The sequence below is a fragment of the Lissotriton helveticus genome, chromosome 4_1, assembly GCF_964261635.1.
Source record: "Lissotriton helveticus chromosome 4_1, aLisHel1.1, whole genome shotgun sequence".
NCBI classification, from domain to species: domain Eukaryota; kingdom Metazoa; phylum Chordata; class Amphibia; order Caudata; family Salamandridae; genus Lissotriton; species Lissotriton helveticus.
The window spans coordinates 599,978,590-600,002,112 of record NC_136063.1 but is presented as its reverse complement, the minus strand read 5'-3'; positions in this window follow the sequence as shown (position 1 = coordinate 600,002,112).

Here is a 23,523-nt window from a genome sequence, read left to right as displayed (position 1 = left end):
CCACTCAACAAAAAGAACCCGGGGGGGAAAAACCCGCCGAGGAACCGGAAAAAACACCGCCTGTGAAAAACAAAAAAGTAAAAGGAAGACGCTGAACATGGAAGAGAACCTAGTGATCAATATTTCCTCAACGGTCCTGTCCGACGAAGAAACACGCATCCTTCAGAAAGGACAATCATTCGTTCCTACCTCTGGTACGAATACATTGGAACTTGAAGTGAGCGCGTTCAAATTGATACGCAATATGCGTTTGAAACACTACTTTCGCAATATCTGTCCGATCACCACACAGGAGGAAGACATGCTCAGAGGCCTACGACCTCACAGCACGTTCTTGGCACCATCAAGCCACAAAATCATCGACACGTTTGAGAACTTAGTCAGACAAGACATTTTAAAACTTCCATTCATACAGACAGCGAAACGGGGAAACCTCACCCGTAAAGAGAGAAACACACTCCAGAAAATTGCTGACAATCCCAACATCATCTGTCAAAATGCAGACAAAGGAGGGGCTCTGGTAGTCATGGATACCAACTTCTACATGGACAAAATCACAGCTCATGTCGGAGATACCGACACATATGACATTCTCCCTGGAGATCCCACCAAGGAATATACTAATGATTTGATGATCATCATCAACAAGGCGTTTGACAATGGCACTATTAACGACAAAACCAAAAGATATCTCACACCCACCAATCCTAGACCTCCTGTCTTGTACTTACTACCAAAACTACACAAACACCCGTCAAATCCGCCATGTAGACCCATTGTGTCTACTAGAAACAGCATTCACGAAAACGTAGGAAAATTCTTGGATAAATACCTCCAACCATTTGTCATCTCAGCGGATTCTTTTGTAAAAGATACAACAGATTTCATCTTGAAATTAGAACCAGTCATGAATACCCTAAAAAATGATCATCTCATCATGTGCACCGTGGACGTTAGTTCCCTTTATACGTCAATCCCCCATGACGGGGGTATTGATGCGATTGAGAGCACTTTGGCCCATTCTGACATTGACCAAGATCTGAAAATATTTCTGATGGAACTGACTTTGTTTACGCTATATCATAGCTATTTCACCGTCTCTGACAAATGGTTTTTACAGCTTAACGGTACGGCCATGGGAAATTCGGCTGCTCCTTGCTACGCCAATATTTTCATGCGAATCTTCGAAGAGAATCACATTCTCTCCCAAGACCTTTGGCAAGAAAATGGTCGATTATATCTGCGGTATATCGACGACATTTTTTTACTTTGGGCAGGCTCTAATGAGACCCTCATTACTTTTCTCAACACTTGGAATCAAGTCACACAGCGTATTCAATTCACTTGGGAACATAGTACATCTTGCGTCCATTTTTTGGACGTGAAAATACTAAGAGAGGTGGGAGACTGGTCCACTACAGTCTTCCGCAAGCCCACAGACAGAAACTCTACCCTACATTATCATAGCTTCCACCGGATGGGACTCAAAAACAACTTGCCATATGCTCAGATACTCAGGGTGAAAAGAATCGTTTCCAGGCCTGATGAGAGCAAGACTCAGATCAAAACTGTCCTTGATCGTTTACGCGCAAGGGGATACCCTAATCCCATCTTGGATTTGGCTATCCAGCGAAGTGAGAAACTCAGTAGAGCATCTTTGCTACAACCGAAACGCAAGACCCCCACCGAACGTATGGTGGTAGTCTCTAAGTTTTCTAAAGCCTCTTCACAATTTCAAAGGATCATTCGTAAACATTGGTCTATCTTGACACATGAGTCTGATTTTAATGGTTTATTTTCAGAACCCCCCATCTTTGCCTTCACCAGGGGCAGAAACCTGAAAGAGATTCTGAACAACACCAGCAGTCCCAAATCCGCAGTGATATACAGTGGCTTTAAACCATGCCACAATTGCAGCAACTGTCATAACAGCATCCAAGGCAATACCATGAACCACCCGATGAAAGGTTTCCCTATCAAGTTGAAGGTCAACGCAACGTGTAGCAGCAAGAATGTGATCTACGTTCTTAAATGCCCATGTGGCAAATGCTATGTGGGCCACACTGAGAGAATGATTCGCACGAGAATCTTGGAACATAAGAGCAACATTCGAACTGAAAATCAAAAATCTAGTGTTGCCACCCACTTCCTTGAGCACAGACATACAGTGGCTCAGCTTAAATTCCAAATATTGGAACAAGTTCCTATCACATGCAACAATAAGAACCACCTACTAAAGAGAGAGAACTTTTGGATCCGGTACCTTTCCACGATGGCCCCGTTGGGTCTCAATGATCGCATTGAATTTTTATGTTATTTGTGATTCTTTTTGTCATCCCGTTTTGTTGAATTATCTCTGATCTGTCTACTTTACTTTTGCCTTACTGGTTTGCACCTTTCAAGATGGCGCCCACACTCTATTCATTACGTTTAGTCCTATCTCTATGTTCACTGTCGTGTATATTCTGACTTCCTGCTTTCTCACTGCGCGTTCACCTCGTGGAACTCTTCGGAGTCCCGCTGTTACATTCACACGAGTAAGTACCCACGATCGGGGACTCGTTTTCTTATTGCATGATTGGTGGTGGTTACTGGATTACTGAAGATATATTCTATCTTGTGCACCCGTTTGATTGAAGTAGTCACTATATATAGCGTTTCACTATGGTTTATGGTTCGGTTGTGACTTTTGGTTCTAAGGCTATAATTTCATTTACAGGGTCACATACTCTCGCTTCTCTGTCACGTTCACGTAGTCGAGCACTTCTCATTTTTCAAACACACGTTTACTGGGATTGGATTCTAGTTTGGTTTTTGCTGATATTGTTACATGCGTATTACATTTGGTTCTTGTATGTTTTTGTTTGTAGAGTAATTCCCCTGACGACGGGCCATGCCCGAAATGCATTGGGTTGTGTGATGTGATAACACACCCGAACATACGTGTGGAATACAGATTATTGACATGTACCATCTATATTGAAATCCTGATATGGATATGAATAAATCACACATTTGAACATTCTTTCATCTTGAGTACGAATATCCTCACAGTTGAAGTAATGAATCAGACCTTTGGTCCTTTGAAAGTAGTGCGTTGGGTTGTTCTCTCCCTAGGCGGGAGAGCTTCTTCTACTACACTCACACCAGATCACATTCAAACTATTTTAGATACACCTGTGCCCCGTACTCAGAAGGATGTTTGTGCATTGATTGGTCTTACTTCTTTCTGTAGGCAGTGGATCCACAGTTTTTTTCACATTATAAAACCTTTGTTGGCCCTTTTGACTAAAGACACTCCAATGCCTCTCCCATGGACCACTGAATGCCAGAATGCTTTTCAACAATTACGTCACGCTCTTTGTTCTGCACCAGTACCTCCCACAGGAAGGGTAAAGACGATCTCGTACACCACAACGTCGTGACCGTCCTGACTCCGTCAGAAGTGGTCGCTCCCCTCGCTCCCTGGCTCCAGCTGGTATCGTAGCGCTCTCACTGCAATCATTGTCTTGTGCTTTAACATTGCTCCCATTAGTGACTGCTCTCCATCTTGATCACTAATATTGCCGAATTGCCTAATTTCAGCGTAACGCTATTTTTGAACAGCCCACATCGTGCTAATCAAAGTGTGTTGCATACTCTAGCGCTTGTGTGCCATCGTAGCGCTTTTGCAGGTTCGCATTGTATTCTCTGCTTATCTGTGCCTGTTTGTGCCTGCGCCTCTGCCCACCCCAATCTCGTCCTGTTTCCTTTCGTTTTGCTGCCATCTTGTTGTTGTGCCTTCCAGCTTGCCCCTCCACCCCGCTCCCGCCTCCCAGCTGACCCTCCCCCGCCCCTCCCCCCCACTTCCCACTTATGTCAGATGCTTGTACGCGCAGCGGTCGCGCCCCATGCGCGCCGAAGGTGCGCCAAAGGTAAGCCCGTCTACGCCCGTCCGCGCCTGGACCGCGCCCAGAGCCAGACCCCCTGGTCCTCGCAAAACCCACCCCACCCGCATAACGTATGACGCCAATACCCTCTTGGCCCTTAACCCCGGACGCACACCACAATGCTGCGAAGCTGCCCCCGGACACACCCATGGACCATTCGCCTGCCACTCCTGCATGTTCACCTGCATCAGGACCCACACCAAATCCACTTCCTCCAAACACAGCTCCGACTCTAACCACCTGAAGTGCATCCTGCTGAACACCCGCTCGGTCCACAGACACGCCACTGAACTCTGGGACCTACTCGACACTACATCACCGGACGTCGCCTTCCTTGCAGAAACCTGGATGAACACCTCATCAGCGCCCGACATCGCCATAGCCATCCCGGACGCTTACAAGATCATCCGAAAAGACCGCACCAACCAAACAGGAGGAGGCATCGCCATCGTCCACAAGAACACCATCCGAATCACAACCAGCTCCGACGATAACCTCGCGACCGCCGAACACCTTCACTTCCAGATCCACACCGACCCCAGGACCACACTTAGAGGCACCCTCATCTACAGAACACCAGGAACCCACACACAATTCAACGAAGACATCACTGACTTCATCAGCCCGCATGCCCTCACATCCGAGAACTACATTCTACTGGGAGACCTCAACTTCCACCTGGAAAAGAAAAACGACAGCAACACCACCACCCTTCTGGACAACCTGGCCAATCTCGGACTCAAACAACTTGTTGACACCCCCACCGACTTAGCCGGACACACGCTGGACCCTATCTTCACCTGCAGCAAACACATCTCCTTCGATCACACCACAGCTCTCCATTGGACGGACCACAGCTGCGTTCACTTCAGCTACAAAAAGACCACGACCCACAACCCCCCACAACCTATTCCTCGAAGAAACTGGAACAAAATCACCACCGACCAACTCTTCACATCACTTAACCAAAACCCTCCTACCATATCATCGGACCCAAACCAAGATGCCACCAAACTTACACAATGGATCACCCACAGCGCTAACGAATTAGCACCCCTGAAAAACCACCAGATCAAACAAGGTAACAAAAAAGCCCCCTGGTTCAACGATGACCTTAAGAAATCCAAGAAGTTATGTTGTACCCTCGAGAAAACATGGAAAAAAGACCCAACCACTGACAACCTGACCACCTTCAAGGACGCCACCCGCAAACACCACCAATTGATCCATTCCACCAAGAAATCAGCATTCAAGGATCAACTGGACAACAACGCCCACAACAGCAAGGAACTATTCAACATCGTCAAAGAATTTACCAACCCCACCGCCGGCACCAACGACATCACTCCCTCCCAAGACCTCTGCGACTCTTTATCCTCTTTCTTCCACAACAAAATTGCCGACATACATAACAGCTTTGAAAACCAGGACGAAGAACAGACCACTCCAACCACCTCTGAACCAAAACAGCACTCTCACAACCTTTACGCCTGGAACCCAATCACTACTGAAGACACCATCCGCCTGATGAACTCCATCCACTCAGGTTCACCAACCGACCCATGTCCCCACCACATCTTTAACAAAGCAGACTCCATCATCGCACCCCATCTCCGCGATGTCATCAACTGTTCCTTCAACTCCACCACCTTCCCGGAAAGCTGGAAACATGCCGAACTCAGCGCCCTTCTGAAGAAACCCACAGCAGACCCCTCTGAACTTAAGAACTACCGCCCCATATCGCTCCTCCCATTCCCTGCCAAAGTCATTGAGAAAGCCGTCAATAGTCAGCTCGCCGCCTTCCTTGATTCCAACAACTCCCTCGACCCCTCACAGTCCGGCTTCCGAGCCAAACACAGCACCGAAACCGCCCTCATCGCTGATACAGACGACATCCGAACGCTACTGGACAACAGAGAAACAGTTGCCCTCATCCTACTTGACCTCTCCGCCACCTTCGACACAGTCTGTCATAGCACCCTCATACAACGCCTCAGCAACGTCGGAATACAAGGAAAACCTTTGGACTGGATCATCTCGTTCCTCGCCGGAAGAACCCAGAGAGTCCCCCTCCCCCCATTCAAATCAGAGGCCACCGAAGTCATCTGCGGCGTACCACAAGGATCATCACTCAGTCCCACCCTCTTCAACGTTTACATGAGTCCCCTCGCATCCATCGCGCGACAACACAACCTCAACATCATCTCCTACGCAGACGACACCCAGCTGATCCTCTCCCTCACCAAAGACCCAAACACCGCCAAAACCAATCTACACGAAGGAATGAAAGAAGTAGCCGAATGGATGAAGAACAGCTGTTTAAAACTAAATTCGGACAAAACGGAAGTCCTCATCCTAGGATCATCCCCCTCTGCCTGGGACGACTCATGGTGGCCACCGGCCTTGGGTACAGCACCCATACCTACAGATCAAGCACGTAACCTGGGCTTCATCCTAGACTCCTCCCTCTCGATGACCAGACAAGTCAACGCCGTCTCATCTTCATGCTTCAACATCCTACGCATGCTCAAAAAAATCTTCAGTTGGATCCCCACCGAAACAAGAAAGACAGTCACCCACACACTGGTCACTAGCCGACTGGATTATGGAAATACCGATTACGCCGGAACCACAGCCAAACTACAGAAAAAACTCCAACGCATCCAAAACGCCTCAGCCAGACTCATTCTGGACATCCCCCGTCAAGCTCACATTTCCGGTCACCTGAAAGACCTCCACTGGCTCCCCGTCAACAAGAGAATAACGTTCCGTCTCCTCACCTACGCACACAAGGCCCTCTACGACCTAGGACCCGAATGCCTCAACACAAGACTGTCCTTCTACACACCCACCCGCCAACTACGATCATCCAATCAAGCCCTCGCCGCAATTCCGCGCATCCATAGATCCACCATGGGAGGAAGATCCTTCTCCTACTTAGCTGCCAAATCCTGGAATTCTCTCCCCACTCACCTCTGCCTTACACAGAACCACCTCTCCTTCAGAAAGCAGCTAAAAACCTGGCTTTTCGATAAGTAATGCACCTACCCTCTCTCAAGCGCTTTGAGACCCTCTGGGTGAGTAGCGCGCTATACAAATTCCTGAACTTGAACTTGAACAGTATTAGGAACTCCAGACTACACTAAGGCCTTCACACTCTATGTACACGAGAGGGATGACTGCGCTCTCTCAGTTTTAACACAGACACACAGTGATAAGCAGCATCCTTGTGCATATTTCTCAGCTGTCCTTGATCCAGTTGCTCGTGCATTGCCTGGGTGTTTTTGAGCGGTGGCAGTGACGGCTTTGTCCATACGTCAGAATGAGGGAATAGTCTTGTCACATAGATTGCTTGTGCTAGTACCCCATTCAGTTGATGCTTTGGTAAACCAAATGAAAACACAACATTTGACTAGTGCCCATTTGACAGGCTATGAATTGACACTTTTGGCTCCTCATATCACACTGAAAAGATGTTTAACTCTGAATCCTGCTACATTATTGTCATTTCCAGCTACTCAGTCTCAGTCACAAGAGCTACATGACTGTATATCCCTTACTGAAGAACAAACAAACGGTTGTGTTGACCTATAAGATACACCTCTTTCTAGTGTTGTTGGGGAATTGTGGGTTGAAGGGTGTTGCCTGAAATTGCCTAATGGTACTACATCTGCTGCTTATGCAATTACAACACTCCAGACAGTAGTTGAGACAGCTCGTATCCCACAAAAGCCTGCTCAAGCTGCTGAGTTGATAGCACTGACAAGAGCAGGTGAGCTTATTATAAATTTGCTTGTTCACATTTACACCGATAGCCAATACGCCTTTGGTGTGGTACATAGCTTTGACCAACCCTGGAAAGAAAGAGGCTTTCTCACTTCACAAGGTACACAAATAGTGCATGGGGAATTAGTACATAGTCTCCTTACTGCCTTGACATATCCTAAGAAATTGCCAATTGCTAAGTGTAGTGCACACAAGAAAGTGACTGACAAAATAGGAGCAGGTAATGCCTTTGCAGACTACACAGCTCGCGAGACTGCAATGCAACAAACCAATACATCTATGTATGTAGTTAAATCACAGGCTGAACGATGGCATGATGCCAGGCAAGAAGTGCTGGACATGCAACTATCTACCTCTGTCGATGAATTAGACCAATGGTCCACGGAGGGAGCATTGGATGACGAGGGCTGGTGGAGGAATAAAGAAATGACAAAATGGAAGTTACCTGCAGCCTACTTACACCCTATGATTCACATGGCACATGGGCCAGCACATGTTGGAGCATCTTCAATAGCAAAGCAACTTATGCAAGTTTGGGATCATCTAGAGATTGTCAGTACAACTAAGAAACTAGTCCAGTCCTGTCGGATTTGTGTTCTGTATAATCCTGGAAATGGAACACAAACTTCAACAGGAGGGTTTGCAATACCTACTGCACCTTTTGAGGTTCTGCAAGTGGATTATATCCAGCTTGAATGCTGTAATAATATGAAGTATGTTCTTGTGTGTGCCTTTTGTAAATGGGTGGAGACATACGCCACCAAGGATAATACAGCTCTTACTACAGAAAAGGTGCTCCTAAATGAGTTTTTCCCTAGATTTGGAACTTGTCGAGTTTTGCGGAGTGACAACAGACCCCATTTCATTGGGCAAGTTGTTGAGTATCTCATGAAAGTGTTAGAAACTAAGCAGAAGTTTCATGCTGCTTTTCACCCACAATCAGCAGGGCTAGTAGAATGCTACAACTCTACCTTAAAATTAAAACTGGCTAAAATACAGGCTTCCACATCTTTGAAATGGCCTGATGCACTGCCCTTGGCATTGCTATCAATTAGATCGACACCACATACACGACCTGGCCTCACACCGTATGATGTGGTTTTTGGAAGGCCAATGAATATTTGGGGGATTCCTGAGCCTTGCCCTATACATGATGTAACCTATGTATTGATTAACAACTATTTGTCTCAGTTGACTGATAGTTTGTCTCCTATTTCTCAACATGTTCGGGAGACTCTTCCAGACAGGTCGCAAGGTGAGGGCCATTGTTTACGGCCTGGTGACTTTGTGGTCGTGAAGTCATTCCAGAGGACCGGCTCCCTAGCACTGAAATGGTGAGGCCCTGAGCAGGTGCTGCTGGCTACCAGAACTGCAGTTCGAGTGACGAACCGGAAGAACTGGGTCAATGCTACACATTGCCAGAAAGTGTTGCAAGACCTAGTGAGCCCAGCTGCATTGGCAGATCACTGCAACATCCTGCCTACAGAGAAAGGACAAGCTATGTCACCTGAAGGACCTGAGGAAGTCATCCCGGACCACATTATCCATGGTGCATTTCGATATCAGCTGCGACCCCGGGAGAAAGACACATCGTTGCTGCAAAAGACTGTTTGAGCCACTGTCCTGGGTGGTTAAAGACTGACTACAAAGGGGGTAGCCTTTTAGTGACTGCTCGTCTCAACCTTAGTGAAGAAACCAATGTCTGCCCAGGATCTTAGGGCACCATCTGTTTTATTGTTCAACGACGAGATGCACATGCCTAAGGAGAAGAAGCAAACTGCTGCAAGAGTCTGTGATCTAAAGAGTATGTTCATTATTGGACTCACTTTGATTGTTGTTATTATTGCTACAATAACATGGGTTGTAGATGGATCAGCTCCTGCTCGAAATCTGCTGACTGCTACTACTCCTGTCCCCATTGACCACCATTTCGTTACTCTTCCTTATCATGAACAGAAGCACAGAATGTCCTACCTCAAAAACACTTTTATTCAGATGTTGGACCATGTACAGAATGCTACAAATGTTACCAACTGCTGGGTATGTGGAATGTTGCCAGCACATCAGAAAAAGGGAGGAACGCCTTTTATTCCCTTGCCGGTTTCACAAAATGGCTCCTGCAGAGCCTGGTTTGCATTGTTGTGGGCTTCTGAAGTTGCTAACATTACTTATGCTGATGTAGGAAGACTAAACTTTCAGTTGAATAAAGTGTGTTACTTTGATGAGGAAGGAGATCCACAAGCTAAAGGAACTGTATGGGAAATGGAGGAGTATTGTCAAGGAAATTCCGCTGCGCGCTATGTTTTCCCTAACACTCGAACAACCAAGGGAAATGGGGTTTCTGTTATCGCTGTTACTAGAGCTCGAAGGGTTCTCTATATGAGCAGTATTTGCACTATTTATGTGGGAAAAAGTGACTGTACTTTAGTAATAAGCAGTACTGGAATAAACAATAGTAGTTTTTGGTCCTCACACAACACCTATTTCATTTGTGGAAGTAAAGGTTATTATCATCTACCTACTGGGTGGTCTGGAAGTTACTATGTGTCCTTTTTGCTTCCACCTGTGTTTTTGACACCCGCATCCTACAATAAAGACTAGTTGTGGGCGGCAAATTCTGTTCCACTCACAGCACTTGCGAAATGTTGGCATTTCCGCGTTCAACGCGGATCGCGAAAATATCAAAACTTCCACAATCCGCGGCGAAATGGAATATGGGGGCATGAAGTAATATTAAGCACTTAGAGATTATAAACTAAGCCGTTGCTGTGACCATGAGGCTGCTTTTTCCTCATCTGCTGCTTTGATCGGCCTCTGACTCTCATAAACAAGAGGCATGTGAACTCGCATTGAAGCCCCGTCTGTTTGTAAAGAAACGCCTCACACACAGTATCGGTATGCAACGTCTTCCCGGCATTTCCCCACTATGATGGACAGCTCAATCAAGGAACCTCAGCGCCATTCGGCACACTGACAAAGTTACAGACACAAGGTCACTGGAGACAACTTTACGCAGCTGTAGTGTAGGATAAGCACTATACATTTACCTAACGAGGTAGCACTTACTGATTAGCCAGTGGAATGTATTCTGGTTGAGTAGCGGTATTACGCAAAATGGTGGCATCTTCCCGAATAAAATGCAGGCAAGATTAATTCTGGCACGATGCTCCTGTCACAAAAATTCAGCCTCAACAGGAAGCACTTACAGATATAAAGCAGGTGCCCGAGTTGAAGCTCAAATTCAGTAACGCATTAATCAGGCCCAAAAATTTGTGATCTCTGTCGAGGCTGGGTAGTTGTGCTTTCTTCAGATATCTACAGTCAAAAATTAGCTGCAATCCTTGATGGAGGTCTTTGCATCCATGAGTTTCTCCAGCGCAATCCCTGTGTAGTTCCTTTGACCAGGAGGCTGCTTTCTCCTCATCTGCTGCTCTGATCGGCCTCTGACCCTTATAAACAAGAGGCATGTGAACTCGCATTGAAGCCTTGTCCATTAATAAAGAAACGCCCCACGCACACTATCGGTATACAACGTCTTCCCGGCATTTCCCCACTATGATGGACAGCTCAATCAAGGGACCTCGGCGCCATTCGGCGCAGTGACAAATTTACAGACACATGGTCACTGGAGACAACTCTTCTGTCCCCTTACGCAGCTGTAGTGTAGGAAAAGCACTAAACATTTACCCAACGAGGTAGCACTTACTGATTAGCCAGTAGAAAGTACTCCAGCTGAGTAGAGGAATTGTACAAAATGGTGGCACCTTCTTTGATAAATATGCAGGGCAGGATTCATTCTGGCATAATGGTCGTCTGCCTCTGACTCCCTGAGAGTGATCCTGCATATATTACAACGGGTGCAGCAAAATCTCTGTGAGCAAGCGAAAATCCACGTGTTCGCGGAGATTTGTTGCCGTTCCGCGGAATTTTGCGGAAGGCATCTCCGCAAATTCCACCCACCCCTAATAAAGACTATAGACTGTATAATGACATTTCTAAGAGCCGATTCAAGAGGACAATAAACAATGATGAGGTGGATCAAACTTATACTGCACTGCAGCAGTATATTGACTTTAACTTGGGACTATTTTTCTTTGTTGGTGCAGCCTTAAACAGCAGGTAGATCAGGCGCTTGACACATGTTGTAGAGGCTGTAACCAATCAGACAGCCATGACACTTGGAAATATCACAGAAGAACTACAAATAGCAAGAATTGTGGTGCTCCATAACAGGATGGTTCTCGATGTCATCCTGGCTGACTGTGATGGAGCATGTCGCATCATTGGAAGCAGAGTATACATCCCTGACCATGCCCCTTCAGTTTTTAAAGCGATTTCCAGGAAGCACAAAATAGCCACTGAAATCCACCAGGAATCAGGGACATGGACTTTGACTGGATGGCTAGGGAATATGTTTACTGTATGGGGCTGGAAATTAATGTCAACTCTATGTATATTTGCTATGATTCTTTTAATTTCTTGCCTATGTATTCAATGTGGCCCGATGCTCTATTCTCTTTGTATTTCTACCTGTACCTTGTGTATACCGACTAAACAAAATGCTAAGAATGTAAATGCCAGCCTAGCAATCGACCTGGAAATTAATGAATTCATGAGAATAGATGTAAATAATATCTTCCATGTGCCTTCCAAATCATAGAGATGTCTTCAGCTAATGCTAAAAGGGCCGTCTGTGGTAATCAAAAATAATTGCCGTTAACATGAGCTGAAGCCATTTTGTTTGTGGCATCCATTTTGTCAGCTATGTAATTCTCACATCCTCTGCTGTTTGTCTTTTTCCCTGCCTGTGCTGTCTATTTTAGTTGGCTTCCTGACTCAGCTAAAAGCAATATGCATGCTAAAGAGTTTGTATCTGCCAGGACACCTGGTCTCAGATTCAACTCTCAATCTCTTAGTGCTACCATAAGCACCCCTGCTCTCCCTCCCACTTTGATGACTAAGCGATTTCCCGTCTGCCCATGTTTGCCGGTAACTATTCCTGTGTATGCTTGTACCTTCTATTTGTAACTACATGCTTACCAGTGCAGAAAACTCTGTATAAAAGCACCATGGTCTGTGTATTCAAGCCACTACCCCCCAGAACACTTGAGGGTGTTCTGTGGACATGGTCCCACTCATGAGTGAATAACCTTGTTATTTTGAATTCCAGCTTCAGTGTCAATCTCTATTTTGTTAGTCTAAGGACCCGTGGACAGAGAAGGGTGAACCCTGCACCGGTGTGCCCCTTAAAGAAGCACATTTCTACAATAATAGTGAATTCAACCAATATAGCTTTGATTTCCTGAACAGTATGATCATTAGCACAAAAATAGATTTTACTTTGATGTGATTAGTTTTACTTTTAAGATAATTAGAGAGGAGTTTTCCAGCTTTAATTCTTCCCCGTAGTACCTAGCATTGGATTTAAGGAGGTATGAAGTAGCATCTTCTGTTGAAATCTTATTGAAAGCACATTTGGTTTTCAATTCATCCAAACATGCTTTAGATTTAGAATGTGTAGTATGTGTCCTAATTGTTTAATATGCTTAATGGTCTGAAGCAGTTTCTTAGAGGAAGTCTTTTTCTTGTGAAACACAAAAGAAATAATGAATCTCGACAGGCAGATAAAAAAATATCCAATAAACTCTGAGGGGAAATATCAGGTGTTTCATTAACTTGAAAAAAGCCATTCATAAAGCCTTCAAGACAATGAGTGGAATCACTATCTAGGAGAAGGGAATTATTGAATATCCACTGCTTGCTACCATGAGCAACAGGGAGAAGGTCTAAATCTAATGTAACAGGGGCATGATAAGAAATCACTATGGAGCCAATTTCGCTTGTAAAATGTGCTATGAAAGAGGTTGTGAGACAAACAAATTTCAATCTTATATTACGAGAAATGTACTGGAGAGTAAAATTATATTCTTTTAGGGCAGGATTACAAAGTCTAAAAGCATTAATTAGAGATCTTTTTTTATGGTAGTAGTAAATGGTGAATGCATGGGTGACAGGATAAAATTGGTTAAGGAATTGCAATCAATAAAAGGGTCCTTAACCATGCTGCAGTCACCACCAAAAAATAAATATTTGTCAGTAACTGTTATTAATTTAGATAAAATATCAGTCCAAATAGATCTGTCTAATTGTATGGGAGCATAAATATTAAAAACGGTCACAGGTATTATTGATAATTATGGAAACAGAAACCAATCTACCCATCAAATCTGAGTCTTGGTAAATAGAATAGGATAGAATAGGATTAAGGTTTATAGAGTGCTTGAATGCTGAGGCATCTTGGCACTAAAGTGAGAAAAGAGAGGAAATGAATATCTGAAGATGTATTGCAGAATATTGCCACTACATTACGTTTTTTTGTGCCTGGGGAAGAAAAAACATAGCCAACTCAATATTTTTTAAGTTTGTTAACTTCTTTCCCTGGTGTATGTGTTTTTTGTATAAAAACAATGTCACCTTTAAGATATGAATGGTGTGAAAATACATTTTGTAATTTTATAGGAGAACTCAAACCTTTAATATTCTATGAAATAATCCTTGAAGTTATATAAGATGATGGAAGAAACATATAATATATTGCATTTAACAATAACAATCAAAAACTAATAACAATGCACATGTGAGAAAATATTTTAAAGATAAAACAATGATGAAGGAAAATAAAGGGGTATGATAAAAAAAGATGGATGTTTTAATGAGGAAAGAGAGAGTAAAAGACAGAGATCAGTAGAGCGATATCAGGAAGAAGAAGAAAGAGAAGATAAAAGACAACAGGCAAAACTGAGAAAATAACAAAAAGGACATACCCATATCATAAACATATAGTGATGGTGGTAAAGCCACATGAGGGGGATGACAGAACTGGAACACGGGGTGGCTGACAGAGGGGTAGACCAGACTATAAAAAACAGTATTGATTTGTTCACCAAGACATAGGAGGGATGCCTAAAATGGGAATATAGCAATCTAGAAACATACAAAGCGTAAAATAATTATGGTACATCACATTTAATTGATGGATTATACCAAATTAGACTGTGAGAAAGATTTTAACAGAAAATATATAAAAGCGATAAAATCAAGTGACATTAAATTTGGAAGTTTCCATTACCTTTTCTCTACAATTATCAAAATACATTTTCAACAGAGAAGGATCTTCATATGTTGTAGTCTTGTTATTGTAAGTCACTTTGAACAAACAAGGATGGAAGAGACCAAATCTGGCATTTAGAGAGCTGGATGCATGTCAATAAATCTTTTTCCTGAGGAAGTCCATATGTAAAAGGACGAAACACATTTGCTGTGTCTTTAGCTTTTTCCTTGTCTGTACTTGTACTACTATATCTATGTACAAGAAAAGGAGGAATAAAATAATTGTTTTAAATAAAATAATATAAACTCTGTGATGTCCTTTATTGTTATTGTGTTGTTGTAACCTCCCTGTGTTGCTCGTTTTTGTGAAATTATTATATATTGTACATATAATAACAAGTCTATCTGTTTGCGCTCCTCCTTTCTGTATTTCTAAGACTTTTTTTGCCTGATAGCTGTGGACTTGGAAAAGTTTTGAGCAAATAACAAATTGGATCCAGGCCATGAGATATGCCCTTTAGCTACTTTGATGATTTTGAGGATGCCAACATTCTCTCAAAAGAAAATAATGACTCCACAGTGTTTCTGTAAAGATGATGTGCCCATTGTAAATTTAAAAGAGAGGAGGTTGGAGGATCCAAAACCTTGGGAAGAACGATTGAAAGAAAGAGTTGGGGTCTCAGCCTTTCAACCCTTCACCCAGACCATAAATGTGAAGGTTCTTTCTTCTGTTATGATTCTAAAAGCCCGCTGCATGTTTTTTCAAGTATGATACTTCAGATTGCAAGATTTCTACAGCCCTTCATCGATCCTTTGTTCGTCTGGATTAACTTTAGCTTCCATGAGCGTCCATTTATCTTCCAGCAGTTGAAGCTGTTTACTGGTTTCTTCCATGTAGGGTTTAAGCGACTGGAATGCCCCAAGGAGAAGTTCCATTGAAATTTTAGTAGTAGACTTTATGGGTGATGGAGGACCTTTTCTAACCCTCTTATTAAGTTGGAATATTGGAGGTTGAAGGAAGTTTGGAAGGCATTTTATTAGCAGATGATGAAGTGGCACCAGATGAAATAGAGGAGGATGAGAAGGAGTCCTGACAGGAACCCACAGTATGTTCCACAGTCTCCAGAGCAAAGAATGAGTTAGAGGTACTGGTTTTGGAAATGTGAGTGGAAATAGGTGGCATAATTGTGTAAAGTTTTAAGTTTCTAGTCTTCTACCATAAGGTTTTAGACATACAAATTAACAGTATAAGCACAGAAGTAGTGCCAAAATAGCAGGCAAAATGTGTTTTGACAGGCAACTATTGCAATAAGGGTCAAAATAAAAAGAAAACATGCCAGAGTTTTCATATTTTCCAAGATACCCAAAACTGTCCACTATGCAAAAGCTGAAAAAAATGACCAAGATATCAATGAAATCCTCCCATTATAACAAACAACAGAAATGTGAGGTGAGTCAATGCACACTCAATAAGAAAATAAAATGGCGAGCATGATCTTCTTGTCAGCACGCCCGCAGATTATTGCAAAAAAAAAAAGAACTGTTATATAAGGAAGAAGTGGTCCTTGCAACAAACTTGGTGGTGCAGTAGGTGTTCCCCCAAACATGGCCCAAGGAGCAGGTAGAAAAGCAGAAATCACATGCTGGGCCATTTTTTGAGGCTCAAATGTTTGTCACGTGGTGAATAATGGTATAAGATTGGTTATCCATCGATTTGTATTTCGGAAATTTTCTGAGGTGCATGTTTTGGACACTTGTAATGAGTTTATGGTATGCACTGGATTCCGTTAGCACTGATGTTGACACAGTTTTTAGTGCTAAAAACTTGTGATCAGGTACATACGAAACTTGTAAAGACATACTTATGTATAATCCTTATAGATTCTGATGACAGAGTTTGAATTTAAAGTGAGGTACCAGCCGCAGATGCGGACACAAACGGAAGAAGTCATGAATTTCTAGTAACAACACACTTTGATTGTTTCTGGGTAAGAGGGGCAATACATTGATAATATGTTCGGTTGCCCTTTGTGGGTGTTTTTGTTCACTCCTCTCTCTACTCCCAGCATAGATTTGGGTTTTATACAAACAATTAAATGGCAACCTCGATTCCATTCTACATCCAATGGGGATTGATAATCACTGGAGCTCACCGATTAACTGACGGACAAAATATGGGTACAATACAGAAAGTAAAGAGAAACTCTGGAACAGGTTTTTTTCTCTTTTGCCTAGCACATATGGTCTGTAGCTGTATCTAATAAAGATATTGAGGATGTCAAGGGAGATTTGATGCAGATTTTTAACTGTATCTTAAAGCATAGGAAGTGTATAGCACGATTGTTAATATTGAATTAACAATACGTTTATGTGTAATGGTTGTTCCACCACTAGAATATCTTGCTTATACTTCAAATACATAATATTTAAAATATAATTGTATATTTAGATTTTAGATTTTAACTTATATTGTTCTTATTTATGTGTGTTTGTCTGTGATCTATATATGTGTATGTAACAGTAATGACAGTCATATTTGTCATACTTCCAGCCTTGAGGAAGCCCAAATGTTGGGGAAAACGCATTAGCTGTGATGAACTGTTGGTCACATTTAAGAAGACGTTAAGTAAAAAAGAATTAATACAAGCAAAGAAAAGACCTCTCACATCATCCGTTTACTATAAATACAGCAATATATTGAGTCGTTTTTTGTTTTTTGTTTGAAGTTGCCTACCTATACATTTATATTTATTGAAATATGAAAGGCTAATATTGGTTGCTAGCTTTTTGAGCAGGAAAATATCAGAGGGTTATCTAACTACAACTTCTTATTTAAAAAATTGAACAGACATAGAGGTGCGGTATCTAGGAACCCTTTCTGCCAATTTTTGTTCAGTCTTCCACAGAAAATCAGGATCCTGGAAGGCATCAGCTTGTCTCTCCGCCATTGCCTCATTGGACCTCCATAAATGGTATCCATTCCAGATGTGTGCAAACGATGTCCCCCACCCAGTTCTTAGAATGCTCAAACTCCAGTCTCTATTAATCCTCTACTAGGCAGCTCACCTGGAACAGAGACAACTCCTCAATTCCATATGTTTCCCGCTTTACGCCACTCAATAGCCTTATTCTTTAGCAACAAATCTGTGTTGGAAAAGGATGATTGTCATGCCAATTAGCTTGCAGCAAGTGTCATTAAAATACCAATCTAAAAATGTGTTCAAATAAATATCCTTAATAGTGTCTGGCATATTATCCATGATTTCTTCTTCATTGTATTCTTAATATTCATAGTTATAAATGCTCACTTAATTCATTTATTTTTTAGCACCTGAGAGACTTAATTGACATATATCCTGAGAAAAAATCTGTTTCCCTTGTTTCCTTATAAAATAAGTCAGATTTACATTTGATTTAGTTACTCACAAATATTCACCTTCATTCCATTTGGCAAAGGTTTTTTGAGTATGAGAATTGCCCCTTAAATGGATTCTTAAACTCCAGAGAAAATGATCACTTTTGACGTTCTCAGAGTAACTAAAGTAATGAATTATAATATCCAATGTTTTTCTTTCAAGTGTTTTTGTAGTGTCTGCTTTGGGGCATTCGTGGAATATTGCCTATGTAGTCCCCTTTGGCATTCTTTTGTGATCAGTTGGATCTAATATTTTTGGGAAGCTGACTAATTTGATAAAGTTTGCTTTGAATTCCATCTTATCTGCAAGAGCATTTACCTTATAGCATTGTTGAAGAGCTACGCCCATGTGGTTCATGTCCATTCCATTGTTGCTGCTTGATTTGATTTGATTTGATTTGTGGATTTATAAAGCGCAACGAATGCCCATGGGCGTCTTGCCGTTGAGGTCAGAGTACATGACCGAGCTGCTCAATATAAGCAAAACTAGCCCAAGATGAATAACCATGTTTTTCTCTCTTTCCGAAAGGAGAGTAGTGAGGGGCTATCTCTAATTGAAATTGGAAGCTGATTCCATTCCTTTGCTGTATACAGCAGGAAGCTTCTCCCCCCCCACCTGAGTTGCTTGTTGTTGTGGAGAAGTGTGGCTCAATGGTTAGAGCGGCAGACCCTGATGCAGAGGTCTGGCCCGGGACCAGGGTTCAATTCCTGCCTTGGCAGGTCTCGGCGGATCTTGTGCTCATAATTCCTTGTACCTGATTTCTCACCTCAGTGCCTACTCTAAGCATGGGTCACACACTGCAACTCTGAGCAATAGCTTTCTTAGTCTCCACAACGGCCCCCTACAGCGCTAGGGATGCCTGGTTGCACCCTGGGGATGCCCAGGAGTGGACGTTTCATGGAGAAAAACCAGGAAGGGTTCCCTAGCGGTATGAGTACAGCGCCAGGACACTCAGGAGTATCAGTGCGCTTTACAAGTACGGCTACATTTACATTTGTATCTTGGGACCTGGATCAGTTTTAGATTACTGGATCTCAAGGACCTAGTAGGATGGTACCTTACCAGGTGGGTTTTTAGGAACTGCGAGCCTACCCCATGGAGGGCTTTATAAGACAAACATAAGGATTTAAATTTTATTCTGTTTTTAATGGGGAGCCAGGGCAGAGATCTCAGTCCGTGGGCTATTAGCTCATGTCTGGGTAAGTCTAGCACCAACCGCGCTGCTGCATTTTGTAGGCGTTGGAGTTTTGCTAGATGTTGGGTCTGGATCCCCGCATATAGTGCGTTACCGTAGTCCAGTCTCGATAGAGCCAACATTGTGACTACTGTTTTGCAAGATGTCAGAGGGATAACCGGTAGGAGTTTCCTGATCATCTTCAGGATGAACCAAATTGATGATGACAGCTTATTAGTTTGTGCTTCATAGGACAATTTGTAGTCAAGGAGCATACCTACATTTTTTACCTTGGAATGTGCTTTTTTTCTGAATATATCATCACATATTTTGGAACTCTGAGTCCTCTATATATATATCAATCAATCATAGCATTTATAAAGAGCACTACATACCTGTGAGGGTCTCAAGGCCACCATTGATGAAAATCATTCATACTGTGAGGAATTTTTTTCAACCTTCAATGACCCTGAGCAAAATAAGCCAGCTGTGTGCTTGACAGTAAAGTGCCTGAGGGGCTGTTTGCTGTGTTAGTAGCCATTGACTGCATGAGCCTGGCAAATGCACAGGACAAGAGGAGCACCATGTTACACAACCAATATATTCTAAAGGCAAAGTCTTCAAATATGTTTTCTCATCACCATCAACCATCCAATGCAAACTTTCCAAACACCTGGACTGACCACCTTTCATGTCCATCCCCCCTCTCACTTCCAGCTAAAACATCAAGGTCAAATTAATGAGAGTACTTAACCTCCAGCTGCTTCAAAGGTTTCTCCTTTGACAACCTAAATCTCAAACAAACTTCTCACCTATCTAACTTCACATCAAACATCACGACCTTCTAAATTACATTGATGAAAAAGTATGTGAACACCCACGTTCCATCTAAACCATAAAAGTGCAAGGCAAACTCTTCAGGACCCTGTTACTCCAAATAACTCATAAACAACAAAGACACCACCCACAGTCAAGTAAGGAAATGGGTGATAGAACTGCAGATGCCCTAACAGTACTAAAATCCATCTGTGCAACACACAGAAACAATGGTTCGCTCTTGGGAAGGTAAAATTATTTTTAACAAACAATGTCATAAAAACGTTAAAACATTGTCTCAGAGACCTAAACCAATAGAAGATAGCACACCGCTCATATAGGGCATTACTTTCTTATCGGTCCTTCTGCCTGTGACAACTGCATCAACTGCAATAAACACAGGCTCCAAAGAAACTCTGGCCAAGGAATATGATAGATAATTTATTGACAGCCTAGTGAGCTCTGTCAATTGTGCCCTCATCACATACCAATGGAGTAATGTGCCTTGATCCAGGTACACCTCTCAATTGGGAAATCCAGATAGTCATGGACCATCTTCTCAATTGTCATTGGCAATGCGACTTGCTGTGTGTGCTCCTCCACACATGACTTATGTACTGCAATATGATACCAATCCATTGAAGAGGTTGGCAGTGAACGTAAGTCTGTTGTTGCTGTAGGTTTAGTAGCTGGTGATGGTGTTGTTTGGTGCTGCAGACTCTTGAAACGGAGGAACTAGGAGCTTGATAAGGTCCAGCACACTTGCTCCTTGTATCAATAATCTCTTAATAGACATGGGTGTGCAGTTCCTCTAGCAAAACGGGGTAACTAATCCTATTCCAGATTAAAATAGTAGGCTCCAATAGGAGCAAGTTCCCTCACACCAACTGAAAGGTGTCATTCTTCATCATTTGGGCAAGCTCCTTATTGGGCCGGCGCTGCAATGCCTGATGGGCCCCCGCTATTTGGCTCTTTGCTGGAGATCTTTTTTTAGCTGTATGATGAGGTGTATGTGGCACGGATAATGTTCTGTGTGTAGTGTGGTGATCAAAACGTGGATTACTATAGGTATGGAGATGCTCAGTATCAGAGTATTTTAATGTTAGAGCTCACTACCCTAATTAAAAGATGTGGTGCTCCATTTAGGGTATACTGGTCCTACTGAGCAAGGCCAGTGCTTAGTTTATAAGAGGTCTACATGTTTCTTGCCTATGCCTATCCAAAATGGATTAATTGGCAATTCTTCAGGACCTAATATCAATAACCTACACTACTTAGTGACTTGACTCAGCAGTTTGCGTTAAGTGCTAAAGTAATCAGTCATGCATCAGGTCACTAAGTGTAGTTTTACCTTGACCTGGAAAACAACCTGGAACACAAAGGGCCAGACATAAAATATAACACATATATTTTGATCTCTTAGTTTCCAAATACTATATGGCAATCCATTTGCCTGTCAAAATAGCTTTATTTCGATAATAAATATCTTAAAAGCTGCAAATTTCACATAATTTTATATAAATAGAATAAAACACAAATTGTCATAAGACAGGGTACCATATTCAATGATCTCAAAAGTTCGTTTAAAAATAAATAAATACAAATAGCTATACAGTATAAAAACCATACAAAATTTAAAAGCAGCAAGCAGATAGTATCAGGGCAGGTTAAAAGCTGACGTTCAAATTTCTTAATCTTATTGTCCACGCCCATCTGAAGAATTGCAATCCATTTGCATGCCCTTAAGTTTTGACGACATGCCCCAAGTGGTTAAAAACTAATAAAAACAACTTGCACACTCACCACCATTCATTTAATTGTGCTGTGACTAATTTATATCTGGGAACAACTTATTTCCCACAAAATGCCTATTAGCTTCCTAAAACAGTGGCGTAGCTAGGGGGAGTGAGGGGGTCCAACCCAGGCGGCACCATTTTTGAGGCGGCCGCGCGGGCCGGCACTGTCTGGAGGCCCATTGCGGCCGCGGCAGCCTAGAAGTTCTGTGACGTAACCAGACCGGGTGACCTGCTTCAGCTTCGGTAAATGCAGGCTGCCGCTGCATGCACAGTGCACACAAACGCGGGACTTAATTTTGGCAATTTAAGTGAAAGTCACGCGTTTTCACTGTGCGCCTGTGTCTGCCTGCTGCAGTTACCGCAGGTCAGGAGTGCAGGCTGCAGTGCAACGCGGCCTAAGTCCCGCCGCGTTAGTGACATCCCACTCCGAGTCCAGTCACTCCGACCGTTGTTGCCCACCCCCCACGCCTTCCCAGCCTCACTCAGAGTTCATGGAGATTATTTATTGATGACGGCTGACGGCTTCCAGTTCCAATCTGGGTAGTCGAGAACTCCTCAAGCGGGAATAGGGAGAGGAGCACCTCACAGGACACAAAAAGACAGCCCGAGAGTCGAGAGAGGGCGCGAGAAGCTGAAGTAGAGAAGGCAGCACGAGACTGCAGTAAGAATGGCACACTCAGAGCAGACTGTCCTCTTGCTCTTCCTGGCCATCGCTACAGCCTGTAAGTTCTTCAGCTGTTGCTTGCACAACATTGGAATGCACACCGTCTAGCTTCGTATTCATTTAGAATTCAGCCTCCTGCTAGTTTCTTTCCTCCTCTTTTACTGTTGTTTATATCAAAGTGCAAGTTTATTAAATTTGGTGTCTGTTAAGCACAATCCGTTTGAGTGAATCATCTTTTCTGTTCCCAATTGCTGGCCTCTGATTATAACAGGTATGTGACAGTGTGATGTTTAAAGCCAGGAATGTTGAACATCAGACGAATAGCTATGGGTACGCAAATGTACAATTCGGGAGTGTGGGACAGCGGCGCGTTGGGCAACCATTCAGCCAAAAGCCTATGTAGATATGTGATATATTGGAGATTCCGGGGCCCACTTTGAAGGGTGAGGCTGGGGGTCATTTTGCTTTATGCCACTGGTGTGTGGGAGTCTTGAGCAGACTTGAAATGGGCAGATCGGTTGACACTAGATGCCACAGTGTCACACACATCCAAGTAATGGGAAAACGAGGTAAGATTAACAGCCTTATACATTGGGAGGGGATGTAGCTTAATGGCCAGAGCTGCCAATTTAGAATTTTGGGAACCAGGTGCGTGTCTTGGCCTTGGTTGAATATCCTGCAGTTCTGGGCAAATCACTTAATCTCTCCTAGCCTAAAAGAAAAAAAATAATCTCACCTTGCATATTGTAATCTGGAGTTCATGTAAAGCGCTCTAAAGTACGCGCTCTAAAGTACGCGTAGTCGCGCTACGCGAAGCTACGCGAAGACGTTC